Source organism: Hydra viridissima, unplaced genomic scaffold (assembly GCF_058129835.1).
Source record: "Hydra viridissima isolate aposymbiotic clone 2 unplaced genomic scaffold, HvirCarnegie_v1 scaffold_4, whole genome shotgun sequence".
NCBI lineage: Eukaryota > Metazoa > Cnidaria > Hydrozoa > Anthoathecata > Hydridae > Hydra > Hydra viridissima.
The window spans coordinates 14079531-14088991 of record NW_028324303.1 but is presented as its reverse complement, the minus strand read 5'-3'; the positions used below and the strand labels follow the sequence as shown (position 1 = coordinate 14088991).

The window sequence follows — 9461 nt, the reverse complement described above, 5'->3', positions numbered from 1 at the left end:
TTATGTTCAATCCAAAAGACACCCTAATTGTTTACTTTTTTCCCCTTTAGTTAGGTTTTGAGGTTCTAAAGATCTCATTACAGATCGTGGATATTTTCTGAAAGCAAGTTTAACTATGTAGGTAGGACATGATTCAAATCAGTGCATCCCATTTCTAGAATGTAGCCATCCAAGTAATATAAATCATGCTAGATGGCTCTCGTAAGTTAGCCAACTCTTGCAATTGTTTAAGTCACAGGTAGTTGCACAAAAATATTTTTGTGCAACTGCCTGTAACTCAAACACTTCAATAGCTTGTCCGAAATGTTTTCTTAGCTAATTTCTATCAGAAAAGGGCTTTAATATGAGAATTGACTGTTAGATATGTTTATGTAATCTTTATCCTCTTAGGTTTCTGTTTTCTGGTTTCTCTGATAATAAAACTTTTCTATGACTAAAAGTTGGCAAGGTTAACATTTAATAAAAAAAATAAAATAAATCATTTCTTTAAACATTGACATATATATATACATATACATATACATTTATGCATATATATATATATATATATATATATATATATATATATATATATATATATATATATATATATATATATATATATATATATATATATATATATATACAGACAGAGAAATAAGTATCCGAACAAAACATTTTATTGTGAAAAATAAACTTTGTCAGGTTATCTTAGAAAAACATATGTTTTTGATAAATACTTTTAAAATTATTTTAAAAGCAAACTTAATCACGATTATATAAAGCAAAGAATTTATCAACGTTAATTAACTTGCTAAATTTTAACGATTCCCGTCAAAATTTAATATTGCGAAGTCCAATGGAGCTTAAAAAGTATGAAGAAAAAAGGTGAAGCATTCACACTCAGTTGTATTCGAGGCACAGTAAAATTTAGTGGAGGCTATGTTATGGTATGGGGATCGAAGGCTTGGAAGGACTAGGAAAACTGGAGTTTATTGATGGAATTATGAACTCTGAGGTTTATGTTAACATTCTCAATAAAAATTTTCTGGCTTCAACTATGAAACTGCAATTTGGAAATTTTGTCTTCCGACACGACAATGACCCTGAACATACGTTAAAGAAAGCAAAAGAGATTTTTATCCAAAAGCAAATTGAATTACTTAAAAGCCAGCGCAAAGTCCAGATCTTAATCCAATTGAGCCACTCTGGGCTATTTTTGATAAAAAATGTGGCACACAATGTCTAAAAGAAAAGAAGCTAAAGATCATGCTCCAAGAAGCTTGGGCTGATATTGACTCAAATATGGCAAAGAAATTAGTTGAATCGATGTCATGTCGACTTGCTGAAATCATAAAGGCTAAAGGCGGTCCAATTCGATATTAAAAAGACATAAAAATAATTACTCGGAGAAACGTTAACCTTTAAGCCTTAATCTTTAAAATTTTGTTCGGATACTTATTTAATGCTAAAAAATTGCATAGTTTTAATGTATCATAAGTTTTTATCAACTAAATATTACTATTGATACTTTTTTTTTTGCATAATAATTTTATAATAAAATTTTCTTTCAGAATTATCTTTTTTTTATTCCTCAAACTGTTAATATATATATATATATATATATATATATATATATATATATATATATATATATATATATATATATATATATATATATATATATAGACAAGCACACAAAAAATATTTCTAATAATTCTCAAAAACAAAAAGTATTCAACAAACTTGAAGCTTAAAATTTTTTTTGTAGAACTTTCCTGGTACAGAACTTAATGTGCATTAGTTTTAATCTTTCTCTTACACACTACAATCTATCATTAAAACTTTGAAATTCTTTTACAAATTCAGCCAAAAGGTTTTCAATTCAGACTTTTGAACTTTTTAAAAAAATTTAATAAGAAAAGGTAATTCTTCAACTCTTGATAGAAAAAACATGTTTTAAGAAAATTTAAAAGACTGCGGTCCGTTATCAATAAACTTGGTAGGAAAATATCAAATGATTTAATAAATTCAGCTTAAGGACTTTTTGTATGAAAATAGTACAAAATATTATTATTTCTAAAGATAGAATGTTGCTTTTCATAGGTACAAGTTTGTTATCAAAAAGGCCTTTATTTCTTGATAGCTATTTTATAAATTTAAAAGTCATATAATATATATATATATATATATATATATATATATATATATATATATATATATATATATATATATATATATATATATATACAGCACTGTGCAAAAGAAAATAGCACCTAAGAGAATTTTTATATATTCAAGATAAAATGTCAAACAAAATGAAATTAAAACAAAGATATATGTACAAACATATTTTTTATTAAATTGTGTAATATAATACAAGTTTTATTAAAAACATTTAAATTTAGAACTATACATAGAGACTTAATTAATATTTAGTGTGACCACCATTATTTACAATAACATCTTGGAGCCTTTTAATTATACTATTATACAGATTTTCAATAAATGTCATGGGGATATTATACCATTCTTCTTTTAGAACATTCCAAAGTTCATTTACATTCTTTGGCAACCTTTCCATCTTCATTCCCACACATGTTCCACACATGTTCGATTATGTTCAAATCAGGGCTCTGAGGAGGCCAAGGCATGGTTTTAAGCACTCCCTCCTCTTCCAGATTTGACAAACAATTTTTAACTAATTTGCAAGTATGTTTGGGATCGTTATCCTGTTGTAGGATAAAATAATCCCCGATCAGTTGTCGTCCAGAAGGCACAGTATGATTATGTAAAATATTTTTATATTTTTCACCTGTAAGCTTTTCTGTTATTCTAACAATGTCCCCTACCCCTTTATTGAAATACACCCCCAAACTTGAATATTCCCCCCACCATGTTTGATAGTTGATGCTAGACATGGCTCTTTCAATGCCTCTCCCTTTCTTCGCCTAACATACTGACGTCTATTCGTCCCAAATATTTGAAATTTAGACTCGTCTGTAAACAATACCTTGTCCCATTGATTTTTCTGCCACTCTTTGTGCTCTCTGGCGAACTTTAATCTTTTTTCTTTATTGCCTTTGCGTAGTAAAGGTTTTTTAATAGCTACACAGCCTTTTAATCCAGATTTTATTAGAGATCGTCGCACAGTAGATGCATGTACTAAAGTTCCACTAGCTCTTTTAAGATCTTGAACGAGTTCTGCGCTTACTTTCTTGCAATTTCGTAGCGCTGTTATTTTTAAAAACTGTTCATCACATAGGCTTAACTTCTTGGGACGACCAGGCCTCTTTTTATCCACTACATCACCAGTTTCATTATATTTTTTAACTATTTTTTGAACTGAGGCTCGTGAATAATTCACACGTTTGGCTATTTTAACTTGACTATAGCCCTCTTCATGTAAAACAATGATGCGATTTCTGTCATTTATTGATATCTTTGGCATTTTATTAGTACTAAAAAGTAATTTTAATATAAAACAAAACTTTTGAAAAAAAAAAAATTTTTTTAGACAAAAAAATCTGTAATTAACGTGAGAACTCAACAGTAACTAAAAATTCTTCGCCACATTCTTATTTATCAAAAAATATTTAGCAACAATAAATTAAAACAAAATAAATAAATAGTACAGTGATTGATGTAATCAATTTCTAGTGTTGATCCTTGTCCGCAATCTTATAGTTTGTAAGTGTTGGTTTTATTTGCTTTATCAAAGTGGTGAATTTTTTTATACCAGAATGTTCCTGTCCAAGTGCATGCATTGCGTATACTGTTCTACAATTAATATCATATCCTCTGTTACATTGTTTTGAAGTATAAAACTCATTTTCATATTTGCAGTTAAAGCACTTGATAAGTAACTTAGAAGCAAGTCCTTTTTTGTCTTGCATTTTTTCGGACAATGACAAGGATGAACACTCGCTACATTGAGGGCATGCTAAAGCACTAAATATATCAGATAATATAGAGCAATCTATAATCCTATATCCAGATATTTTCATTCTTGTAAAAGCTCTGGAACATTCAATTGGCTTTACCTTCTTCGCAGATACAGATGTAGAAAATAAATTTAATCCAGATTCGTTATTTACAGAGTTATTATTGACAGTTGTATTATTTGAATCAATCAAAATTGTTACAGAAGGATTATCATTTAACTCTATTTCAATATTTTCTTTGTCAAGACTGTTAAATTTCTTCCCTAAGAAACCTCTCCTCCTTTTTTTAATTATTGTTCTTGATTTTATTCTACACGCTTTACCCATTTTTTAAAAAAATTAAGAAAATTGACAACTTTAAAAGCTTCAGAATAACAGAAAACTGTAATCTGACTTGATAAACCAGACTTTTTTTGCTCGGTGGATAAGTAAAGAAGCCAAACTAAGCATTTTACTGTAGCTATTTAAAAATACACATAAGTTATTAGGACTTTTAATGAGGTGCTACCCCGTTGCTATGGGCGTTGCTATGGTATAAATTTTAAGGTACCTTAAAAAAATGCTAAACTTGAAGGATTTAATAACTAAAATCAGTAAATAAACAAATAATTTTGAATTCTGCATACATTAAAATGCATAAATAAATAAAAATATTTTTTATAAAATTTAGGTAAATTTAGAGGGGGTTTCCCCCTCAAGTCAAGTACTCTTACATTTAAATAAGTTTACTGATTGATTTTTATGGTGACAAAGTTATCGCACGCACTCATGCTGCAAAATTATTTTAGAGATTAATTTATAACACTTAATCTATGAAACAATCTTATCAACACTGCGCATTTAAAGATTATTTCTCAAATATTATTATATACTGCATTATTTCCGAAAAAAAAAAAATTTTAACGAAAGTTTATAATGACAGATTTAAACCAAAGTAGTCTTTCTTGAGGAGCTCTCAGTTGGCGGTGCATGACACTATTTCTAGGAATTAGGTTATTTCTGAGAATAAATAGAGAAGATAGAGTTTTATTAAAATAAGTTGAGTGTTTTGTTACAGCTATAAAAATTAAGTTTATATAATTATACAACTTGTAATTAATTTTTGAATTATTTATTTTCATAAAAATTTTTAAATGTAGGGAAAAGCATATTTTGCTAAAATTTTGAAATGTATAGAAAAAAATCGCCAATCATTCTTAAAAGATGCAGACACCCGTGCGTTAAAAGCGCTATTGAAGAAGATTTTGTCATAAAAGCAGTTCATTTGACACCCATAACCTTTTAAAATCGTTTTGTACTCTAACAAATTCGAAAACTCTTGTACAGATATCTTTTTTATTTCCTTAAGTTGTTGCTGTTTCTCTCAAAGGTATTTTTTTTCACTTAAAATTTTTTTATATCAATAATATATTTTTCTCGATTCTCGTAACTTAAGAAAATATCTTTACTCAAGTTTTCTAACTAATTGGATAATTTTAACTAAAATGAAATGTCCCTTAAAACTTTTTCTCTTTTATACAAATAACTCTGAATAACTCTCTATTTATCTCTCAGGCGATTCTTTAATTTGCTTTAACTAAAATAACTTGTGGTTCACAAAATAGAAGAAATTGTTGCTTAATAAGTGAAAAAATAGAAAGCAACAAAAGTACAAATTGCAAGTTTATTTTATGAAGTTAAAGAAACTAACATGCTTTTGAAATAATTAATCTTTACTTTAAAATCATTTTTAAAATTTTTTAAATATGAACTTGTTTATTTTGTTATTTATATAGATATATATACACGTTTTAAATTCTGGATGACTCACATACAACCAATTAAGTTCAAAGTTAATGCAGATACCTTTCTGTTAATGAACAGTTTACTCTTTTATGTATTTGATTGTTTTAAGGAAACAACAACTATAGTCCAATTTGTTTTTTTTATTGATTTCTATTATGTAAATGTACTTTAAATATTTTTAAAGTCAAACTCAGTTCTAAAGAACCAAAGTCCAAAGGCATGAAAGGTTTCAAATTTCGGTTTTTCTTTACATTGTTATTCAGCTTCTTTTAATCTTTGATTTTTGATTATTCTGCTGAATAATCATGTGAGAATGCTTGAAATATCTCATGAGGATATAAAAAGTATCACTACTGATATTTCTATAAAGGTTTTGGTAAAAAAAATTTTTCAATTTAATCTCCTTCAGTCATTATAAATAAACCATATGTAATATAAATTTTAATTAAAACTATTTCTAACTTGGGTGATTTAAGGCAAGTATGACAAAATTTCTTTTTTTTTTCGTGTTGTTTTTGTTAACACGCGTGTGACGTGTTTTTACCTCGCGGAATTGATCACATTAAGAATTTGACGTTAAGTATACCGTTTTCAAAGGCCGACATTGTTTTTATAGAAACAGCCGATAATAGATAAAAATATACAGATATATATAAACCTTCATATTTAACAAAAATAGTGCTTTATTTTTATTAAATATAAATGATTATATTTACCTATTTAAAGTATATGTTCTTACTGAACTTGAGAAATTTAATAGATTTTCTTTCTTCGATACAAATGTGAAGAAACTGGCACTAAAAATCTTCATACTTTTTCTTTTTTTTTTGAGAATGATGGATTTGTTTTAGGCCTTCTAAAATTTCAGCTTTCATATCAAAACACTTAAACTGTTTCGCTATGTTCTTAGGTTCAAATTGAAATGTTCGAAACCTCTTCTACTTTGTTTACTTTTTTTTTTTTTTTACGAAATTCGAAATTTGCACGGTAGATATAGGAAAAATGTAGTATAATACCCCTTAAAAGTCTTTTGACTTTTTAAGGGGTGTTTGTTACTCGCCTGTAATACAAAAAGGCTAAAGTTCAACCCTGGTGTATGTTTATCCTGATGTTTTTTTCACTTTTCATTACCACAAGCATAGGCTACATCTTAACCTTTGACTCTAACAAATCAGGAAATAATAACTTACTTGAGCTTAGGAAATAAAAATTTATAGATGGTAAAAGGTAGTAAAATATTTTCATTTTAAAAAGAAAAACAGTTAAAATTTGTCTTTTAAACTGCATTAAAATTAAGTTTACTGGCCCTGCCATCAGTCTGATCCACGATGTGCTTTACATAATCTTGCATATATAAGCCTATGTCAACTTCCAACGGTTTTCCAAAGTATTTTCTAAAAATTAACAATGGAGAAGCTGGATGAAAAAATGAAATTTAGCAAAACCTTATTGTGATATTTAACACATTTATAGTGATCAAATATTGGTAAAAAAAAAAGATTAATTAGTATTTAATATTATTATTTCTTACTTTTGAAATTAAACAATCTGCTTAATACTATGATCTTATTCCCATATATTGAATTTTGAAGAGTGCTTGATACTTATTTTTTATTGCCCTGTGAGAAACAAAAGTTTAAAAATTATCAGTATTGATCCAGCACCTTGTATTTTATACACAATATAATGCAGTTATCATATAATGAAAAAAAAAAATTTTTAATGGAATTCAAGGTAGAAATTTAAAAAAATTCTCTCTTATGCTTGTATTGGTTTTATTTAGACCCACCACCAAATAAAACTTCAAGGTTGACTAAAGACAAATAATTGATGAAAAACATTTGGATTTTGCAACTTTTCTTTGTACTTTCAAAACTTGTATTGTTTTTTATTATTATTACATTTATTGAAAAACGAAAATTTCACAAAACTTGTACTACTAATTGAAAAATAAACAACTCAGATGTATGTATGAATGCATGAATGTATGTATGTATATATTTATGTATACATGCATGCATGCAAGTATGTATGTATGTATGTATGTATGTATGTATGTATGTATGTATGTATGTATGTATGTATGTATGTATGTATGTATGTATGTATGTATGTATGTATATATTTATGTATACATGCATGCATGCAAGTATGTATGTATGTATGTATGTATGTATGTATGTATGTATGTATGTATGTATGTATGTATGTATGTATGTATGTATGTATGTATGTATGTATGTATGTATGTATGTATGTATGTATGTATGTATGTATGTATGTATGTATGTATGTATGTATGTATGTATGTATGTATGTATGTATGTATGTATGTATGTATGTATGTATGTATGTATGTATGTATGTATGTATGTATGTATGTATGTATGTATGTATGTATGTATGTATGTATGTATGTAAGTATGCATGTATGTATGTATGTATGTATGTATGTATGTATGTATGTATGTATGTATGTATGTATGTATGTATGTATGTATGTATGTATGTATGTATGTATGTATGTATGTAAGTATGCATGTATGTATGTATGTATGTATGTATGTATGTATGTATGTATGTATGTATGTATGTATGTATGTATGTATGTATGTATGTATGTATGTATGTATGTATGTATGTATGTATGTATGTATGTATGTATGTATGTATGTATGTATGTATGTATGTATGTATGTATGTATGTATGTATGTATGTATGTATGTATGTATGTATGTATGTATGTATGTATGTCTGTGTATGTGGGCGCTACTTGACTTTCTCCTCCCCCCCTCCCCATGTGTTTTTATGATTGATTCTCATAGCCTAGTTTTGTTATAAATTTTTTTGAGTTATTGTAGGCCAGAAAGTTCTTTCGAGTGTAATTAGATATACAAACGAGTACAGAACATCTTACTCTTGTGAAACGTGATTCTTTCTTGAAATTTTATTTTTATAAAAGAATTTAGGACTATTTTTTAAATAAAAATTTGCTTAATTATTTAGTAAAAGTAATAATAAAGATGAACTTTCATTGAATAATAAAAATGGAATTCTTTAATCTTTTTTGCAATAAAATTTTCTTAATGAAATTGTGTGGCTATGAAAATAGCCGTTTTTAATTAGGAAGATCCTAGGCAATTGAGCTATTGCGTTTGTTTGTTGGTTTTTGAAGAGCTATGATATTTTTATAAATGAAGAAACAGAATAATTGTTTTGAAATATTCGTTTTTGTATGACAGACATATTAAAAATAAATTTTTACGGGGGGTAAACTTGAGGTGTTAAAAAAAAAGTTTATAGTTTTAAATATATATTCTTTGTTAATAAACAATTTTGTTTTAAAATTTATTATAACATGTAATCAATAAAATAATTTTTCAACTTATTCCATAAAAACTTTAAAATATTTTCTAGACAACAAAGTAAAAGTCCTAGTTCAAGCATAATGGCGTGATAATTTTAACGCGAATGAATTCTCATGTTCTATTATTCGAAGTCTTCATTACAATAAAATAAAAACCAGGTCGTGAATACTTTGAAATAATAACTTTTAGACAAAAAAATTATTATTCAAGATTGCGAATATTAGGGATTTGTCGTATAATTTTGTACTTTTAACAGATTAGAGCACTTTCCATTGATTTTGAGACCCATGTTTTTAAATTCTTAATCAGCATAAAGTTCTCTATCAGAACCAATAATAAAATTAGGGGAGGGGGGGGAGAGAAAGTCGAGTAGCGCCGTGTGTG

The 9461-nt window shown here is 27.1% G+C and overlaps 2 long non-coding RNA genes across 2 annotated transcripts; one reads left to right on the top strand and one right to left on the bottom strand.

The window, feature by feature from the left end:
• The first annotated feature begins 5103 nt into the window (after positions 1-5103).
• On the top strand, positions 5104-9040 carry LOC149890032 (uncharacterized). Its single transcript, XR_016451379.1, has 2 exons — positions 5104-5292; positions 7492-9040. It is a non-coding gene; the product is annotated as an uncharacterized LOC149890032 (long non-coding RNA).
• On the bottom strand, positions 5187-7365 carry LOC149890033 (uncharacterized). The gene is made up of 2 exons (XR_016451378.1): positions 7240-7365; positions 5187-7102 (listed from the first exon to the last, which is right to left on the bottom strand). It is a non-coding gene; the product is annotated as an uncharacterized LOC149890033 (long non-coding RNA).
• Positions 9041-9461: the final 421 nt, after the last annotated feature.